Raw genomic sequence first — 20,172 nt, 5'->3', positions numbered from 1 at the left:
TGGTGGATGGGGACTGGTCGGGCCTCTGTTCAAGGAAGAAGCGGAGCGCCCTCAGGCCATCCTGGTGGGGGATGGAGGTGTAGAGGGATTATACGTCCATGGTGAAAAGGAGGCGGTGGGGCCAGGAAACTGGAAACTGTTAAAGTGGCGGAGGGCGTCCGAAGAGTTGCGGATGTAGGTGGGAAGAGACTCGACAAGGGGAGAAAAGATAGAGTCGAGATAGGAAGAGATAAGTTCAGTGGGGCAAGAACAGGCTGAAACGATGGGTCTACCAGGGCAGTCCTGTTTGTGGATCTTGGGAAGGAGGTAGAAGCGGGCTGTGCGGGGTTGGGGAACTATGAGGTTGGTGGCCGCAGGGGAAAGATCTCCAGAGGAGATGAGGTCAGTGACAGTCTTGGAAACGGTGGTTTGATGTTCGCTAGTGGGGTCATGGTCCAGGTGGAGGTAGGAGGAGGTGTCGGAGAGTTGGCGTTCAGCTTCCGCTAGGTAGAGGTCAGTGCGCCAAACAACAGCACCACCCTTGTCAGTGGGTTTAATGACAATGTCAGGGTTGGATCTAAGAGAATGGAGTGCTGCAAGTTCAGAGGGAGGTAGGTTGGAGTGAGTGAGGGGAGCAGAGAAATGGAGACGGCCGATGTCACGGCGGCAGTTAGCGATGAAAAGATCTAGAGAGGGTAAGAGACTAGGGGGAGGGGTCCAGGTAGAACGGGAATTCTGAAAGCAGGAGAAAGGGTCAGTCGTGCGGGGGGAAGACTCCTGGCCAGAGAAGTGGGCACGGAGACGAAGGCGGCGGAAAAAGAGCTCAACATCGTGTCAAGCTCGAAATTCATTGAGGTGGGGGTGTAAGGGGATGAAGCTCAGGCCTTTGCTGAGGACTGATCGTTCAGGGTCAGAGAGGGGAAGGTCAGAGGGGCTACTGAAGACGTGGCAGGGGGTGAGATTGGGAGAAGGGGGGTCAGAGGAAAGTGAAGGAGAAGAAGGTTCCGGAGGGGCGTTGGTGTTCAAGAGTTGCTGAAGCTTGCGATCCTTGACATCGGAAAGGAAGAAAAAAAGTTTTTTGTTGAAGCGTCGGATGAGTCGAAGGATGAAATGGAAGTGGACCCGGACAGCTTTGAGACAGAGTGCGTCAGTGCTGCTGAAGAGAGAGGTCGAGCTTCCCCTTCCAGGTGAAACGGCAATTTACTTGTACTTCCTGCAATCTAGTATACTGTATTCGCTGCTCACGATGTGGTCTCCTCTACATTGGGGAGACCAAACGCAGATTGGGTGACCGCTTTGTGGAACACCTCCGTTCAGTCCGTAAGGATGACCCCAAGCTTCCGGTCGCCTGTCATTTTAATTCACCGCCCCATTCCCACTCGGACCTCACTGTACTTGGGCTCTTGCATTGTTCCACGGAAGCCCAGCGTAAACTCGAGGAACAGCACCTCATCTTCCGATTAGGCACTTTACAGCCTTCCGGACTCCATATCGAGTTCAACAATTTCAGATCATAACCTCGGCCCCTGTTACATTTTTACTTATTTTTTATCCACACCTTTGTTTTGGCCCTTTTCCTCTCCCCCCCCCCCCCCTTTTTTTCTCTCCCACATGGCAGCTGTCTCATTCTGCCAGCGCATTTCACACCTAATCTAGAGCCGTCTTTTGTCTCCACTAGTCCTATCACCATCTCGTCTTGTTTTGAATACCTCTTAATGTCTCTTCACTTCTCTTTTGTTCTCTCCCAGCCTGGCCCCTCAATCTATTTCATTTCCTGTGCCTTTCCAGTCTTGACAAAGAGTTTGACTCGAAACGTTGACTCTATTTTCTCTCCACAGATGTTGCCTGGCCCGCTGAGTTATTCCAGCATTTTCTGTTGTTATTTCGGATTTCCAGCATCCGCAGTATTTTGCTATCGTACGTCGTATAGTAAATCACTTATCCGTCAAACACCCCCAGGAGTACAACTGCCAGATCCACCTTTCTTTAGCGCAAGGTAGTCCCAGGAGATGCCTGGGCTGGAGTCATGCACTCATTGCTGGTCATGGAGCTGTTTGGACTGAAGTCTGGGAGTGCAAGGGGCTCTCCGACCTCTTGTCTTGGGTAGGGAACCATGTGGTGCAGAGGGATTTCAAAAGTGCGTCTAATCGGTAAATAACTTACAGGCTCTTATTGTTCCCACATTGTTGCAGTGCGTCAATGACACTCAAAGGCTTCCAGTTAAAATACTGAGCATTGTGGGGATTATCCTGAAATGGAGACTCGGATCCATCCCATCGGAAAAATCCCATTCATGATCCAGAATGGGCATCACTTCAAGAAACTAGTAGTGGATTCCGTTGTTGGCTTCAATGGAAACGTGTCCCGTGTCCTTTTCCTGGCTATGGGTAGGTCCTGCCAGCTAATGGTTTGTTTAGAATATACCTGATTCTGCCATTGTACTTTACTGGATGACCAATACATTGATTGTCAGCTAGGGACCATAAATATAAGATGGTCAGCAATAAATCTAATAAGGAATTCAAGAGCAACTTCTTTACCCAGAGAGTGGGGAGAATGTGGAACTCGCTCCCACAGGGAATACTTCAGACAAATAGCCTTTAAGGGGAAGCTAGATAAGTACATGAGGGAGAAAGCAATAGAAAGATATGCTGATAGAGTTAGATGAAGTAAATAGAGTGGGAGGAGGCTGGTGTGGAGCATAAACACCCTGTGGCAACCCACTAGTTACCATATGCCAACCAGAAAATGACCCATTTATCCCGACTCTCTGCTTTCTATTAGTTAGCCAATTCTCTATCCATGCTAACATATTACCCCCAATTCTGTGAACTCTTATCTTATGCAGTGACCTTTTATGTGGCACCTTATCGAATACCTTCTGGAAATCTAAATACACCACATCCACTGGTTCACCTTTGTCCACCCTGCTCATTACATCCTCAAAGAACACCAGCAAGTTTGTTAAATATGATTTCCCTTTCATAAAACCATGCTGACTCTGCTTGACAGCATTATGATTTTCCAAATGCCCTGCTACTGCTTCCTTAATGAAGGACTCCAGCATTTTCCCAACGACAGATGTTAGGCTAACTGGTCTATAGTTTCCTGCTAATAACAACAGAAAATGCTGGAAAAACTCAGCAGGCCAGGCAACATCCGTGGAGAGAAATTAAAAGTCGCCGTTTCGGGTCGAAACCCTTTTTCAAAACTGGAAAGGAAATAAAATAGATCGAAGGCAGGGCTGCGATAGAACAAAAGAGAAGTAAAGAGACATTAAGAGGTATTCAAAACCAGACGAGATAGTGATAGGACAGAGGAGACAAAAGATCCCTTGTCCTCACCTTTCACCCCACCAGCCTCCACATTCAACGGATCATCCTCCGCCATTTCTGCCACCTCCAAAGTGATCCCATCACCAAACACATCTTCCCCTCCCCTCCCCTTTCAGCATTCCGTAGGGACCACTCCCTCCGTGACACCCTAGTCCACTCCTCTATCACCCCCAACAGCCCTTCCCCTTCGCCTGGTACCTTCCCGTGCAAGCGCAGGAGATATAACACCTGCCCCTATACCTCCCCCCTTCCCACTGTCCAGGGCCCCAAACACCCCTTCCAGGTGAAACAGCGATTACTTATGGGCAGCACGGTGGCATAGTGGTTAGCACTGTTGCCTCACAGCGCCAGGGACCCGGGTTCGAATCCGGCCTCGGGTGACTGTCTGTTGCACATTCTCCCCGTGTTTGCGTGGGTTTCCTCCGGGTGCTCCGGTTTCCTCCCACAGTCCAAAGATGTGCGGGTTAGGTTGATTGGCTATGATAAATTGACCCTTAGTGTTAGGGGGATTAAATACGTGGGGTTACGGGGATAGGGTGGGATATGTGTTGGTGTAGGGGTTACGGGGATCGGGTGGGATATGTGTCGGTGCAGGCTCGATGGGCCGAAATGGCCTCTATCTGCACTGTGGGGTTTCTGTGATTCTGTGATCTGTGACTTGTACCTCTTGCAATCTAGTATACTGTATTCGCTGCTCACGATGCGGTCTCCTCTACATTGGGGAGACCAAACGCAGATTGGGTGACCGCTTTGCGGAACACCTCCGTTCAGTTCGTAAGGGTGACCCCGAGCTTCCAGTCATCTGTCATTTTAATTCACCACTCCATTCCCACTTGGACCTCACCATCCTCGGCCTCTTGCATTGTTCCACAGAATCTCAACGTAAACTCGAGGAACAGCACCTCATCTTCCGATTAGGCACTTTGCAGCCTTCCAGACTCAATATCGAGTTCAACAATTTCAGATCATAACCTCGGCCCCTATTACATTTTTACTTATATTTTTTTTCCACCCCTTTGTTTTGGGTCTTCCCTTCCCCCCCCCCCCCCCCCCCAACCTTTCCTTTTTTTTTCTCTCTCCCACATGGCAGCTGTTTCTCATCCTAATCTGAGCCGTCTTTTGTCTCCTCTGTCCTATCACTATCTCGTCTGGTTTTGAATACCTCTTAATGTCTCTTTACTTCTCTTTTGTTCTATCGCAGCCCTGCCTTCGATCTATTTTATTTCCTTTCCAGTTTTGAAAAAGGGTTCACCTGAAACGTCGACTTTTAATTTCTCTCCACGGATGTTGCCTGGCCTGCTGAGTTTTTCCAGCATTTTCTGTTATTTCGGATTTCCAGCATCTGCAGTATTTTGCTATCGTATAGTTTCCTGCTTTCTGTCTCCCTCCTTTCTTAAATAGGGGTGTTACATTTGCGGTTTTCCAATCCGCTGGGACCTCTCCAGAGTCCAGGGAATTTTGGTAGATTGCAACCAATGCATCCACTATCTCTGCAGCCACTTCTTTCAAGACCCTGGGATGCAGGCCATCTGGTTCAGGGAACTTGTCGTCTTTTAGTCCCATTATTTTACCAAGTACTATTTCCTTAGTGATAGTGATTGTCTTTAGTTCCCCCCTCCCTCTGGCCCCTTGATTATCCATTATTGGGATGTTGTTAGTGTCTTCTACCATGAAGACAGATACAAAATATTTGTTCAGCGTCTCTGCCATTCCCCCGTTCCCATTATTAATTCCCCAGTCTCATCCTCTAAGGGACCAACATTTACTTTAGCTACCCTCTTCCTTTTTATATACCTGTAGAAGCTCTTACTATCTGTTTTAATGTTTCTTGCCAGTTTACTCTCATAATTCATCTTCTCTTTATTTTTTTAGTCATCCTTTGCTGGTTTTTAAAAATTTCCCAATCCTCTGGTCTCCTACCAATCTTGGCAACATTGTATGCCTTCATTTTCAATTTGATACCATCCTTTACTTCCTTAGTTAGCCACGGATGGTGCTCCCTTCTCTTAAAATCTTTCTTTCTCACTGGAATATATTTTTGTTGAGAGTTATAAAATATCTCTTTAAATGTTCGCCACTGCATTTCAATTGTCTTACCCTTTAATTTATTTTTCCAGTCCACTTTAGCCAGTTCTGCCCTCATGCCACTATAATTGCCTTTGTTTAAGATCAGGACACTGGTTTGGGATACAACTTTCTCACCCTCCAACTGAATTTGAAATTCAACCATGCTATGATCACTCTTTCCTAGAGGATCCTTTACTATGAGATCATTTATTAATTCTGTCTCATTACATAGTAACAGATCCAAGATAGCCTGCTCCCTGGTTGGTTCCATTACATACTGTTCTAGGAAACCATCCCAGATGCACTCTATGAACTCCTCCTCAAGGCTACCATGGCCAATTTGATTATCCAATCAATATGGAGATTAAAATCACCCATGATTCTTGGCCCTTCTAGGTTTCAGCTGCCATGCCATAAGGAATGAGAATTTATATTGTTTTCACATTATTGAAACCTTGGGCCTCTTTTCCCTCTCCCTCCGCCCCCCACCCCGCCACAGGAAATGATAAAATCCAGAAGGTTCTTGAGACCGGTCAGTCAGCCTTCACCATATCAGAACTTGAGGTGTTAAAGGAGCCAGGACCGATCTTATCAATGTCTCTCGATTCTGAAACTGTAAGTGCAAAGGTCAAGGGTCATCGTCCTGACCTGGAAATGATAACCTCAATAAGAAATAATTTTTCTCTCTGTTTAAAAAAAATAGACATTGAAAATATATTTTAAAATTTTTCTTTCTAGAAGCTTCTGTACGTTACCACTGCCAAAGAGCTGGTTCGGTTCCCACTGGCGCAGTGTGAAAAATATAACAAAAGTTGTGACAGCTGTGTTATGGCCAGAGACCCTTACTGTGGATGGAATTTTGGAGAAAAGAAATGTGTCCCCTTCACAGCTAATAAGTATGTCTTGAACAGTTTTCTATATTTTAAATCTCTTATGCTAATTTTTTTCAAACCACCTTCTTCCTCCTCTCATAAAGGCACCTAATCTAGGCTGACACTCCAGTGCAGTGCTGAGGGAGTGCTGCACTGTCGGAGGTGCAGTCTTTCGGATGAGACGTTAAACCGAGGCCCCGTCTGCTCTCTCAGGTGGATGTAAAAGATCCCACTGCACTATTTCGAAGAAGAGCAGGGGGAGTTATCCCCGGTATCCTGGGCCCATATTTATCCCTCAACCAACATTACTAAAGCAGATGATCTGGTCATTATCACATTGCTGTTTGTGGGAGCTTGCTGTGTGCAAATTGGCTGCTGCGTTTCCTATGTTACAACAGTGTACTACGTTACTTCAAAAAGTACTTCATTGGCTGTAAAGCACTTTGGGACGTGCTGAAGTCGTATATAAATGCGAGCCTTTCTCTCTAAGTCATCAGTGTGTGTGATTCCACATGAACCCACCTGTGCCTCACTGAAGAGACTGTTCCTCATTCATGACAGTGGGCTCTGTCGAAGTCTCAACTCCCGAGTAAGACTCTTAAACACAAAGTATCATCAAAGACAGGCTTTATTTACTTGCAAGGGAAGGGTTGTGTAGTCAAAGGCTACATCAGACCTCTTCAAAGTAATACAGAAGTTGTAACATATTTATACAGTACAGAAACAAAACAGGCTTTCTATGCCACATGACATAGTATTGAATCATACCTGATTACAAAGGCACAGACCTTGCGAATTACTGAAACAACGTATTCTGGGCTGCGTTAGAATAACGAACAGAAATACCTTGGGATAAGATTAACTAATCCTTTATTATGGGATCCCTCTGTACCTTCTGTTCTCTCACTGTATCAACTGGGCCTGTGGGCCGATGTTTACCTTATCATGTCCTTGGCTATTTGTTTGGTGAATGAGGCTCTTTGTAAGCTTATTACAGATAAGGAGTACGTATGTAGCATTCCTAAATTGTCTAATTCCCTAGAGACCGGTTAGTGAATCATGCTGTCGGCCATTTAAGTTTTTATTCTATGCCCAGGAAGCCATTTTGTGTCTAAGTGAGAAACTGTACTTCCACATTCTTCCCTTTTGTCCTTACAAGGACAACATAACTGAAATTAACCTCTTCCTATCGGTCCTCATACCAAATTTAGATTTTAGCCAAGGATACCGACTTCTTTGCCGTTTTGAACCATCCTCGGGATATACCTGTATTGATGGTTGACCTTATCTAAGATCGTCTTTCTTCTGTTTATTCTTAGTGTTTGGGCGTGTTTTCTTGTAGGGGTTTAATTGTGTTTGATTTGATTTCAGGTTTATGTCTTTGTATATTTCTGCAGCTTATATTAGCCTGCAGTTCTAATTTTCCCTGCAGCTTATATTAGCCTGCAGTGCGGGTGCCACTATGCACTTTCTAAAAGATAGGGAACAGCAGCTTATAGAGGAGGACTAATTCATGGCCCACACAGTTTATAACTAACCTGTGGGGTTCTCCTAAGCACAAGTGCTTCTATGTAAGCCCCCAAAGTGCGGACCAAGTGATATACAAGGTCGACGACACTGGCTTGTTGTTGAAAGGAGTCCTCTCTCTTTTTCCTAGCCTGCAGTTCCCATTTGAGTGGAAAATATGTTTTGCAGAAAGAGGAGAGCATGTGGAGTATATATATATATATATATTTGTCTAAGTTTCTAATCTCTATAATTGTATTTTATTCAATCGTCTCAGTTCCTCATCCAGGGGACCATTCTTTTTCTCTACTGACTTTACTTCTCTCTCTATCATCATATTCATTGCAGGCAAGACTGCCTTGCCTAACCTATTGCAACAACACTTAATCGTTGTGACAAACAGAGCAATGCATACAATCAGGGCTATTACTACTATTAGTCCATGCAATAATATTTGCCCTACTGATCCCAGCCATCCTCCCAATATCCAGTCAGCCCAGCCTTGGTTCTTTGGGTTTTCATACTGACTTACTGCGTCTAGCATATTCGTAAGACATGTACAAAAAAGTATTCACGTGTAATTCTCGTTTCTTTCGGGATCTTTCCCCATCTCCTTGGCATATTAGACTCAGTAGTCCGATTAGTATACAAAATATAAGTAACGTCTTCATTGTTAGAGTCTTTCAAAATTCAATTGTCTCTATTCGGTGCCTTCTTGCAGTGGGATGCGTGAATCCAGGAAGATCTTTCCTTGACTTTTACGGCTGTGTTTGTAGTCAGGAGCACTTGATATGGTCCTTCGAAGCGTGGTTGCAGACCATTCTTCCTTTTAAAAACCTTCACGTAGACGTCATCTCCAGGTTCCAAGTCATGGCACTTTCCCTCTGCTGGACTCGTTTGAGCTTCCTTTACCTGTTGGTGAAAGCTGGAAATACATTTAGTTAATGCAATGCAATAGTTTAGCATAGCCTCGTCCATTTTATGAATGTCCATTTGTTTCACCGTAAATGGTGCTGAGAATGGCAGTCTTAGGGGTCGTCCCATAACAATCTCATGTGGAGACAGTCCATTTGTCCTGTTAGTTGCTGCTCGCATTATCATCAATGCTAAGGGTAATAGTTCGACCCATTTAAGTCCAGTTTCACTGCAAAGTTTAGAAATTTTATTCTTCAGTACTCCGTTATGCCTTTCCACCAGTCCTGCGGATTGTGGATGATAACTGCAGTGAAAATGCTGGTTAATCTGCAAAGCTTTACATAGTTCTTTTATAATTGCTCCAGTGAAGTGCGATCCTCTGTCGCTTGAAAGCTGCATAGGTATTCCAAACCTTGGTATGATTTCTTTTAACAAGCACTTTGCTACTGTTACAGCATCATTCTTTTTACATGGGAAAGCTTCGACCCATCTTGAAAACATATCTATAATTACTAACACATACTTAAATCCTAAACATGGAGGTAATTCAATAAAATCCATTTGTAAATGTACGAAAGGGCCTGATGGATTTGGGTGGGAGGCAGCCTGTACTTTCTCTGTCTTGCCTGGATTCATTTCCTGGCAAATGGTGCACCTTTCACTAATTTGTTTTGCAATTGCCGAAATACCTGGTGCATACCATGTTTGATTAATATAGTCTGCCATCCCCCCTTTGCCCGCATGCGTGAAAACATGAACACATCGGGCAATCCATGGAAGTAAAGACTTTGGAGCCACCATGCGGCCGTCATGGTGAACCCATACCCCTTCAGGCGTTTTAAAGCAAAAATCCCTTGCCCAACTTAACACTTCGTCCGAGTTAGCCTGTGACTGAAAGGCTAAAACATCATTAATAGAAGGTGGGTCATTATCTGATTTTTGTTGACGCAAAACAAAGGCTGAGACCAGTGGCCCTGTGTCCGACAGAGCGGCTGATTTAGCAGCTCTATCTGACCGCTCGTTACCCAGGGATATCTGATCCTGACTACCTGTATGAGCCTGACATTTAATAACTGAAATCTTAGTGGGGCACACTAGAGCCTTCAAAAGATTATTGATTTGCTCAGCATTCTCAATAGTCGATCCTGAGGAAGTTAGAAACCCCCTTAATTTCCAGATCTGTCCATAATCGTGAGCAACTCCAAAAGCATACCTGGAGTCGGTATAAATGTTAACAGTTTGATCAGTAGCCAATATACAAGCTCTGGTAAGAGCGAAGAGTTCTGCTTGTTGCGCTGAAAATGATTGAGGTAGTGAGAGCGCTTCCACAACTGAATGATCATCTGAAACGGCATACCCAGCCCTAGGTGATCCTTTATCATCCCTAAGGGCTGATCCATCTACGTAGAATACCAAGTCACTATTAGGAACAGGAGTTTCAGATAGATCTGTTCGGGGCTTGGTAGCTAACTGGGTAACCGTGTCACAGCAGTGTGGGATTCCATCCTCTTCTGTTGGTAGCAGCGTGGCTGGATTCAAAACTGAACATCTTTGCATTAGGAGATTGGAGTTGGATAACAGTGCAACCTGATATTTGCTGCTACGGGCTGATGTTAGATGCTGAGTGGCGTATTTTGATAACAGAACCTCCACTGACTGTGGTACAAACAAAACAGTTCAGTGATTAAGCGTGATGCCTTGAGCCTGTTGTACAGCGTAATAGGCAGCAGCTAGAATTGGCAGGCATCCAGGCAGGCCGCATGCAACGGGATCCAATTGAGTACTGAAATACGCTAAGGGTCGCTGTTTATCCCCGTGGGATTGAGTCAGGACAGATTGAGCAAAACCCGATTTATGATGGACGAAAAGGTTAAACTGTTTCTGATAGTCTGGTAGCCCTAATGCTGGAGCTGACGTAAGGGCTTGTTTAACATTTTCAAAGGCGTCTTCTGCCTTTTTACTCCAGATGAGAGGATCTTCCCCTGTGGGTGCGGAGATATCTAGCAGTGGGCGTACCAGATCTGAATATCCCATTGATCCATTGCCTACAGTATCCTGACATGCCGAGAAAATGTTTCAATTGCTGTTTAGTAGTAGGCAAGGGTGCCTCACAAATGGCTTTAATTCTTCCTTGCATCAAACGGCGGCTATCACCATGAAGTTCATGTCCCAAATATTGTACTGTCTCTGACACAAATTGCAGCTTAGAACGTGATATCTTATGTCCTTTTGCCGCTAGGGCGCATAGCATGATAAGCGAGTCAGTCTGGCATGACTGTGTGTCAGGTGAAGCTATCAGCAAATCATCGACATATTGAATAAGTGTGGACCCTCCGGTAAAGTGTATGTCTTCTAAATCGCGTTTAAGGCTTTGTGAAAAAATTGTGGGGCTTTCTGTGTAGCCCTGCGGGAGTTTCGTCCAAGTGTACTGTGTTCCTTTAAATGTAAATGCAAACAGGAATTGCGAATCTTGGTGGATAGGGATACTAAAGAAGGCTGAGCAAAGATCAATGACAGTGTAAAACTTTGATCCGGAGGGAATACTGGTCAGGATAGTGGCAGGATTTGGCACAACTGGATAAACGGGTAATACTGATTCGTTCACTGCTCTAAGATCCTGCACCAGTCTCCACCTTCCACTTTCTTTCTTTTCTACCGGCAAAATTGGAGTGTTGCATTGACTCTGGGTTGGAACAATTATTCCTTGCTCCAACAAAGAGTTAATGACAGGCTGAATTCCTTGTTCAGCTGCTGCTGAGATCGGGTACTGCGGTCTACGGGGCAATCGAACGGATGGCTTTAATGTGACTATATGGCTGAGCAGTTAGCATTTTGCCAACTTCATTTGGGTGACTGGACCATACCTGTGGCGGGATCTGATCGAGCAGTTGCTCCGTCTCCCGTGGGATAACTTGAGGGGAACATTTGCGTAAGGGATACATGGTGCATCTGTCAATAGGTATGTACACCTGTATTCCCTTTTCTGAGCAAATTATTGTTGCTTGCATTTTGCACAATAAATCTCTCCCTAAGAGATTCATAGGGGCGTCGTCTGATAACAAAAAAGCATGTTGGCCAGAAAAATTATCTGCTCGTATTTGTAACGGTTGTGACCATGTCAGAGTCTGTGAGACACCAGAAAGTCCTATGCAGGTAACATCCTTGTCAGTGCATGGAATTCCTGTAGCGTATTGTTTTGTCAATAGTGAGGTTGTGGCTCCTGTGTCGACGAGAAAAGGGACTTTCTTGCCTTGCATATTTATGGATAGATATGGCTCATCTCTAGAATTTAGCAATACTAGTGGTAATTGGAGAGTGTGGGTATTGTTCGGGGCCGTTTCTCCGTGTCATGCTGAATAATTTTGCCCTGGGGGTCCGAATTGTCCTTCCATAATCTGACCTCCCCAAGGATCCCCTGTTGTAAAGCCTGCTTGTGGACGAGTGTGAACCTGGGCTTGGGTATTTGTATTTACTGGGGCACCTCCCCAGCCTTGATTTTGCTGTTTGGGGAACGGGCAATTGGACTTCCAGTGTCCGATCTGACCACAGTTAAAACACGGAGAGTTTGTGCCTCTTCCGTTCCACTGGCCTCTGCCAGTCCCTCCTCTACTATTTCCTCTAAATCCGCCTCTGTTATACCCTCTACCTCATCCCCTGTTTTGACCCTGGTATTAAATAGTAGTCTGGGCGGTCGGGGCTGGAGAAGCTGCTTGCTCCATTAACAAGGAAACTTTACTCTTTTGATCTTTATTCCTTTCCAGATTTGTGTCAATTCAGGAATGGTTTTATGTCTCCAGTCAAGGCAAACTAAAGTCAACGGTTCCTTGAGTTCTGTTCTGAGGCCGTTTACAAGGGCGTTAATTAAAGGGATTTGGTAATTTTCTTTTGTCATACCCGAATGCTGTCCCATAACTGCTTCCATTCTTTCTATATAATCCTCAACGTCTTCATCCCTTTTCTGAGTTGTCTCAATTATCTTATCTAGTGTTGATTATATTCTCCTGACTTACAGCACTGGGGTCGGGTGATTCACCACCCGCTGCGCCTTGTTGTTGCACTTCGTATTCAGGAGGCGGGGCTGGTCTTCTGAACCATCCCTGATCCTCGTCATCACTGGAATGAGCCGTGGGCATGGGAGGATATTCACAGGGAGGAGCGGTAGGCTTCGGGTTTTGTCTTAAAGGCATTAGCGTAACCTTTTCTTGTTTAATCAATTTATTCATTAGATCTCTTATTTTTGTTCTCAATTTTACTAGCTAATATGCTGCGTTCCTTACGTTTTTCTGCTTCCCTTTTCCAATCTGAGAAGGCAGACCAATTTACTGACTTTCGTTGTTCATGTACTTGTGCAATGACAATAAAGTTGAATTATTATTATTATTATTATTGGGTCTCTGCCTGCTAGGCAGTTTTCTAGACACGTGATTCTATCTAGATTAAATGTACCATCCACGGGGAAAGGGTGTCTGTCTTTCTTGGTCCATCTAGCCCACTTAGGTAAATCATTTATGGATATCTGACCATAGTAGGTAAAGACATAAGAAGCGGGAGTTCCTTTTTTTTCTGGGATCTTGCTCTGTGCAGCTCCCATCTTAGTTTGTATGGTTTTTTTTTTCACTAGGCTCTTTTCTTCTAGATCGCAAGTTTCACCCCTTACCCCCTTACGACTATTACTGACTGTCCAAAGGACCACAAGTGATGAAAAATAACAAGTAATAACAACAGTCAAAGAAATGACAAGTAATGCAGCCGCCCAAACAGGCAAACAGACCAAATATTCAGACATTTATCTTACACTCTAAACTAAACAAATAGTCAATTCTCAGTTTGCGTTGTACGCCACTACAAGCTGAGTCCTTAACATTTAACTTATACTTTATGTGAGAGTCTTCTGTCTTAACATTGTCAATAATCAACAAACAAAACGGAAAACAATGGTTGCGATAATTCTTAACCTCTATATTCATATAAAATCCTTATGCTTTAATGCGAGGGGCTTGAACCCTCGTAGAAGGTATCTCAACGGAGAATAGTCCCGAGCCTGGTAATACAGGTCATTAAAACACAGTGACAATCCTCAAACGATACTTTCTGCCGTGGGTCTCTCACCCCGGCTCAAGGGACTCACCCTTGATACTGCAGTTTTAACTTGGTACCTTATCTGTCTGGGACTCAGCCCTGTCGACTTTCCTCTTGCCTTCTTTGCCCGATACTTTTTTTTTTTAAAGACTTGAGTTGTCAGTATTCTCCTCCTTTCAGTGGTCAACAATAAAAGAAGCAAAAGTTACAGGATTCAACTCAAGTCCGAAACACAAGTCTTAACTTGATCGCAGTACTCCCGTCGGAAGAAACAGACCACACCAATTCAATATCTAATGAGAAATCCTTTTATGTGATAAAACATCACTGTGGCCATTCAGGATCTGTCATTAGAGATTCACGATGCCCTTGTCCGTGACTTACCGAAAGGCAGCAAGCGATCTCGGTGGGACCTCCAAGTAATACTGTCGAAGTCTCGACTCCCGAGTAAGACTCTTAAACACAAAGTATCGCCAAAGACAGGCTTTATTTACTTGCAAGGGAAGGGTTGTGTAGTCAAAGGCTACATCAGACCTCTTCAAAGTAATACAGAAGTTGTAACATATTTATACAGTACAGAAACAAAACAGGCTTTCTATGCCACATGACATAGTATTGAATCATACCTGATTACAAAGGCACAGACCTTGCGAATTACTGAAACAACGTATTCCGGGCTGCGTTAGAATAACGAACAGAAATACCTTGGGATAAGATTAACTAATCCTTTATTATGGGATCCCTCTGTACCTTCTGTTCTCTCACTGTATCAACTGGGCCTGTGGGCCGATGTTTACCTTATCATGTCCTTGGCTATTTGTTTGGTGAATGAGGCTCTTTGTAAGCTTATTACAGATAAGGAGTACGTATGTAGCATTCCTAAATTGTCTAATTCCCTAGAGACTGGTTAGTGAATCATGCTGTCGGCCATTTAAGTTTTTATTCTATGCCCAGGAAGCCATTTTGTGTCTAAGTGAGAAACTGTACTTCCACAGCACTGAAGGGGAAGTTTTCAAGTCAGAGTGCTTGTTCCTGTCAGTGGAGTGCCCACGATCATTACCCATTACAGTGCCCATTACCCAGTACAAATCCGGGATTGAACTTGGAATGTTGCTGTCTGTAGAGCTCAGTGTTACACCATTTTAAAAAATTCATTCCTGGGATGTGGGCGTCACTGGCAAGGCCGGCATTTATTGCCCATTCCTAATTGCCCTTGAGAAGGTGGTGGTGAGCCGCCTTCTTGAACTGCTGCAGTCCGTGCGGTGAAGGCACTCCCACAGTGCTGTTAGGGAGGGAGTTCCAGGATTTTGACCCAGCGACGATGAAGGAACGGGGATTATATTTCTAAGTCAGGATGGTGTGTGACTTGGAGGGGAACTTGGAGTTGGTGGTGTTCCCATGCGCCTGCTGCCCTTGTTCTTCTAGGTGGAAGAGGTCACGATTTTGGGAGGTGGAGCATTCACTAACTCAGTCTATAGGATCATTAGAGGAGGAATAAAAAATGAAAGACAGTTGAAACCAGTATATCTATATATAATATACACACACAACTTACATTTATATAGCGCCTTTAAAGTAGTAGAACGTCCCAAGGTGCTGCACAGGCATGTAATCAGACAAAAGTTGACACCGAGTCACATGAGGAGATATTAGGACAGGTGACCTAAAGCTTGGTCAAAGAGGCAGGTTTTAAGGAGCGTCATAAAGGAGGAGAGAGAGGTGGAGAGGTTTAGGGAGGGAATTCCAGAGCTTAGACAGCTGAAGGCACAGCCGCCAGTATTGAGACAAAGGAAGTGGGGGATGCACCAGGGGCCAGAGCTGGAGGAACGCAGAGATCTGGGAGGGTTGTAGGGGCTGGAGGAGGCGACTGGGATAGGGAGGGGCGAGGCCGTGGAGGGATTTGAAGACGAGGGGGGTTTGCTGGACTGGGAGCTAGTGTAGGTCAGCGAGCAGATGGGGTGATGGGTGAACGGGACTTGGTGCCCATCAGGATACGGGCAGCAGTTTTCCTCACACCAAAATATTTTGTAAAAGAAGTAACCTATAAAAGCAAGAGGTGTGAGAGCAGAGAATCTGGATAACACGAATTAAAAGGAAAATTATTTTTAAATGGAAGTCTAACACTGCTCTGTCCATATCTTCCTTGTGACCCCTGTAATGAAGTTATTAAATTAGTGCTGTTTAGGGCTGTGAAGGCAGTATTGTACTAGCAACTAACCGCACAGGGAAGGATTGGAAACTGTGCAAATTCATCACCCCAGCACACAGACTCTAAACTTTATATCGTACTTCCTTTTGCAGGTACCTTGTCCAAGATCCTGAAAAAGGTGATTTCAGAAAGTGTGATCACCGAAAAGGTGAGATTGCTTTGAGAAATGATGCGCACATTCATTGCTCTGGTCACAGATTCAGGTCTCAATCCAGTTCAGAGATATATCTCATGGGCACATAAATTATGGAGGTCACTTTATTTTGTGAGTAGATGATTTCTAGGCAAGCAGCTCGAATATAATGGTGCAAAAATAATCAGAAACATTTCTAGCTGAAAGGCTTACACTTTGGTGAGAAATTCTAAGGTAACCTCTCCTATTTTTAAATTTCCAAAAAGTTTCCATTTTTGTTTTTGAGTGATGAGATGACGCCCGACTTTCTTCCCCTTTTAAACATTTGGGCATCAGCCCCAGGTTATAACATTTGCTGGGGGTGAAATTAATCTGGGGTGGGGGTAGCGCAAAACCGGCGAGGGTACATCAGCTACCTGCGTCACACTCCGCCCGATTTTCAAATCCTTCCCCCCTCGGTAAAACCTGGCAAGGAAGAAGAGGAGGTCCTCCAAGGCAAGTCAAGAACTTTACGCAAGAGTGCTTCCCCCCGGGTCCGACAAGGGTTTGGCCTTCTGCTGCCACCGGATCGCCCCCTTCCCACCCAGGAAACAGTCCTGATTTCCACCCCCCCTCCCCCGCACACGACTTACCTTGGTGTTAGTGGGCGGCCTCGAGTTCCCGCGATTTTAACCGGTCCGAAACTGGTCTGTTTCAGGGCGGGGGGCGGGGGGGCGCTAGCCGGTGGGGTGCAAATAGGGCCCAGGGAGTTAAAATGGCCTGGGCCTCAAACAGATGACAGCTGTCCTGCACCTTCGCCAGAAACCCACCTCCCGATAAAATTCCCTCCCAACTGGGGTAGTTTGACCATCTTTCCCTGGGCGGGAAAACTATGGGATCGGGAGTTTGACTCCTCGCCCGAATTTTACTCTCCATCGATGTCAGCAGAGAGTGAGATTGGGCGGGATGTAAAACCAGCGTCGCATCTGATCCCAGGGGTTTCCCGCCCGGGGAGTCAGCTTAAAATGACCCCCAAGCAACAAAAACAAATCATTTGCAAAGCACCAAGTGCCCAAACAACTAAAAATATCTCAGTTGAGATAGGTGTTGACACAGGCCGTGATGAGAAACTAGAGTTAAGAGGAGGGACTTAAGATACTGGAACTACTTACACTGGAACAGAGAAAGTTAAGAGGAGATTTAATAAGAGGTTTTTTAAAATTATGAAGCGTTTTGATGGAGTGAATAGAGAAAGACTATTTCCTCTGGTTAGGGAGTCAGTGACAAGGGGTCTCCGATTTAAAATTGTCACTAGGGGAGTGAGGAGTAATGTTAGGAGAATATTTCTTAATGCAGAGAGTTGTTGGAGCATAGACTGCTTTGTAAAAGGCAGTGGTTGAGGCAAAGATCATTATAGAGCAGTTTGAAGCCAAGGAAAATACAGAGCTCTGGGGAAGGCACAGAGGAGTGGGATCAGTTTGGATTGTTCTAGCAAAGAGCTTGCACGGATACGATGGGCTGAATGGCCTCCTTCTGTGCTGTAAATGTTTAGGGTTCTCTGAGGTGGAAAGTCTGAACTGAAATAATTATAAAAAGCAGTTTAACACCAAAATATGCAGAATCTCAACAGTTCAGAAGTCTGAGTTTGTTGAAGACAGCTTTAACAAGACAGCAAACTAATGATTTCGATTTTCTTCCTCCTAGTTGGATATTTGCGTTCTTCACAGAGAAACAGTGACGAACCGGACCATGATATGCTCCTCTCTCTCCCCCTCGAAGGATATATACCAGTGTACCTGTCCTGTCCAAAGCACTCCCTTCATGCAGATTACTCATGGAAGGTCAATAACTCCAAGAAGCTGGACTGTTCTTCGGATGAAGATGAATGTCTGCTCTTCTTAAACAACCTTTCTGAAGGTGTGGGTGGCTCTTACAAATGTACTTCAAATGAAGGAGGACATGAACAGCTTCATATTTCTTATTTCATTCAGGACAACAGTGGATCTTCAGTATATTTATCCAGATACACTGTTGCTTTGTATTCTGTTTTGATGACAGTCATAGCTCTCTTTTTGCACTGAATTTGAGCAACAATTCATCTTCTTGTACCCTGGGGTTGGTCTCTTTAGAGCAGAGAAGGCTAAGAGGAGATTTGATGGAGGTGTTTAAAACCATGAAAAGTTCAGATAGAGAAAATGAAGAGAAACTGTTTCCAATGGCTGAAGGGTTGATAACCAGAGGGCACAGATTTAAGGGGTGGGATCTTTCCTTCCAGGCCGAGTTCGAGGTGGGACTGCTGGTTTTCGGGTTCTAGTCCCGCCCCCAGCGACGTCTGATGAACAGACGCTCGTTTGCCCTAATTGGCTAGCCAATTAAGGGAAAGCCGGTGTCAGATGACGTCAGTTGCTGACTCTTCATCTGCCGGTTTTCTTAAAGACATATGCACCACACTTGTTTGACAATGTTAAGATTCTAAAAACTGTAATAAAACCGCTGCTACTGTGTGGAGATCGAAATTGCGAACGAATTGAAAGATGATAATAGACGGATTTAAAATATAAGAAATCAGCATGTGTTCTTTGTTTGTGAAGACATAAAATGGTGGTCAGTATGTGTTCTTTGTTTGAGAGGCCACCTGAACAAGAAGGGGAGAACATACATCTCACAGGAACAGGAATGTGTCATGTGGATGGAACCCCAATGAGGGAAGGTTTGGAGTGGAACAGACCTATCCAAGGGAGGCAGAGAGTAATTTACGATCAACGAGGCCTTATAACCCAGTGGCGGGAGTTTTCAGAAATAAGAAGAACAGAGAAGACCAAGCAGGAGGAAGATTGAAGTGAGAAAACTGGCCAGTTTATGTTTCGACTTAGTTTCCTTTAACCGATCACCCATAAATGAAGAAGTATGTATGAAAATTGGACATGGGCTTAGATATTGTTAAAGGAGGTACTTTTATGTACAATTGAATCATTAAAGGGGCATGTTTATATACTTTGAATTAATAAGTTGCCGGCATATTTATTGCCGGGAGTTCTTTGAACTTATTGCCAAGGTGCTTTTATGTACACTTGAATTTTGAACTATAGTCTGATTAAAAGACCAATTTTATTGATCACATCACAGAATCAATCACAGAAACCCCACAGTGCAGATAGAGGCCATTTCGGCCCATCGAGCCTGCACCGACACATATCCCACCCGATCCCCGTAACCCCTATACCAACACATATCCCACCCTATCCCCATCCTTGTCTGTCATTGTTAAGCGAATTCGTAATTCTCGAGGTCTGAACAGTAGTAAGAAAAAGTGCTACAACAGATGATTTGACAGTGTTTGACAGCATTGAGGTGCTGTCAAACACTGACAATCACTGTCCAAAGGTGAGCCCTTGCACCCAGGCTCTCCAATTACTCTCTCCTTAGGATAAAACAGATGGCAGCTGAAGCTGAGATTTGCAGAAGCCATCTGTCACTTCTCCCAATGAGATGAGCCTACACAAACACCTCGCAGCTTGTCACCTGCAGAAACAGCTAACCACATTAAAAATTACTTTCACAACATTTCCTTCGCTCTGATACTAACCTGTGTCCGATTGCATGCTTCACACCACTTCTGCAGCTGTCATCCAAACACCCACATAACAACAGACCCACAGCACGCCTCACTTGCCCTGGCGGGGATCCCCGACATTGGGAAGCCCGCAGCAGCAGTCGAATTGGGAAAAGTCTCTTAGCTGCCTGCGCAAATCGGGGACCCGACTCCCGGGAAGATTGGTTGGAGGCGGGTTGGGAGCGGGTTTGGGACCTGCTCCCATTTCTGGGGATTTTCCCAGCAGTCCTGCCTCCAGACCCGCCTCCTCAGGGCTGGTAAAATCCAGCCCAAGGTGTTCTTATGTTTTAACAAAAATCGATCAATCTCAGTTTTGACATTTTCAGTTGGTCCCCCAGCATCCACAGCTTTTTGGGGGAGAGAGCTCCAGATTTCCACTACCCTTTGTGTGAAGAAATGTTTCCTGACATCACCCCTGAACGGCCTGGCTCTAATTTTAAGGTTCTGCCCCCTTGTTCTGGATTCCCCACTAGAAGAAACAGCTT

General features: G+C 44.9%; 1 pseudogene across 1 annotated transcript in view; it reads left to right on the top strand.

Moving 5' to 3' along the window:
- The window catches only part of LOC147097325 (semaphorin-7A-like), a 56,869-nt pseudogene extending 37,801 nt beyond the window's left edge, over positions 1-19,068 (top strand). Inside the window, exons 10-14 of the transcript XR_015074356.1 lie at positions 2,172-2,366; positions 5,881-5,996; positions 6,120-6,277; positions 16,055-16,110; positions 17,779-19,068. The product of XR_015074356.1 is annotated as a semaphorin-7A-like (transcript). The remainder of the gene's footprint in view (positions 1-2,171; positions 2,367-5,880; positions 5,997-6,119; positions 6,278-16,054; positions 16,111-17,778) is intronic.
- Positions 19,069-20,172: the final 1,104 nt, after the last annotated feature.

Source organism: Somniosus microcephalus, chromosome 32 (assembly GCF_052327205.1).
Source record: "Somniosus microcephalus isolate GS21.2 chromosome 32, FLI_Smic_1.0, whole genome shotgun sequence".
Taxonomy (NCBI): domain Eukaryota; kingdom Metazoa; phylum Chordata; class Chondrichthyes; order Squaliformes; family Somniosidae; genus Somniosus; species Somniosus microcephalus.
This window is presented reverse-complemented; position numbering and strand designations above follow the sequence as displayed.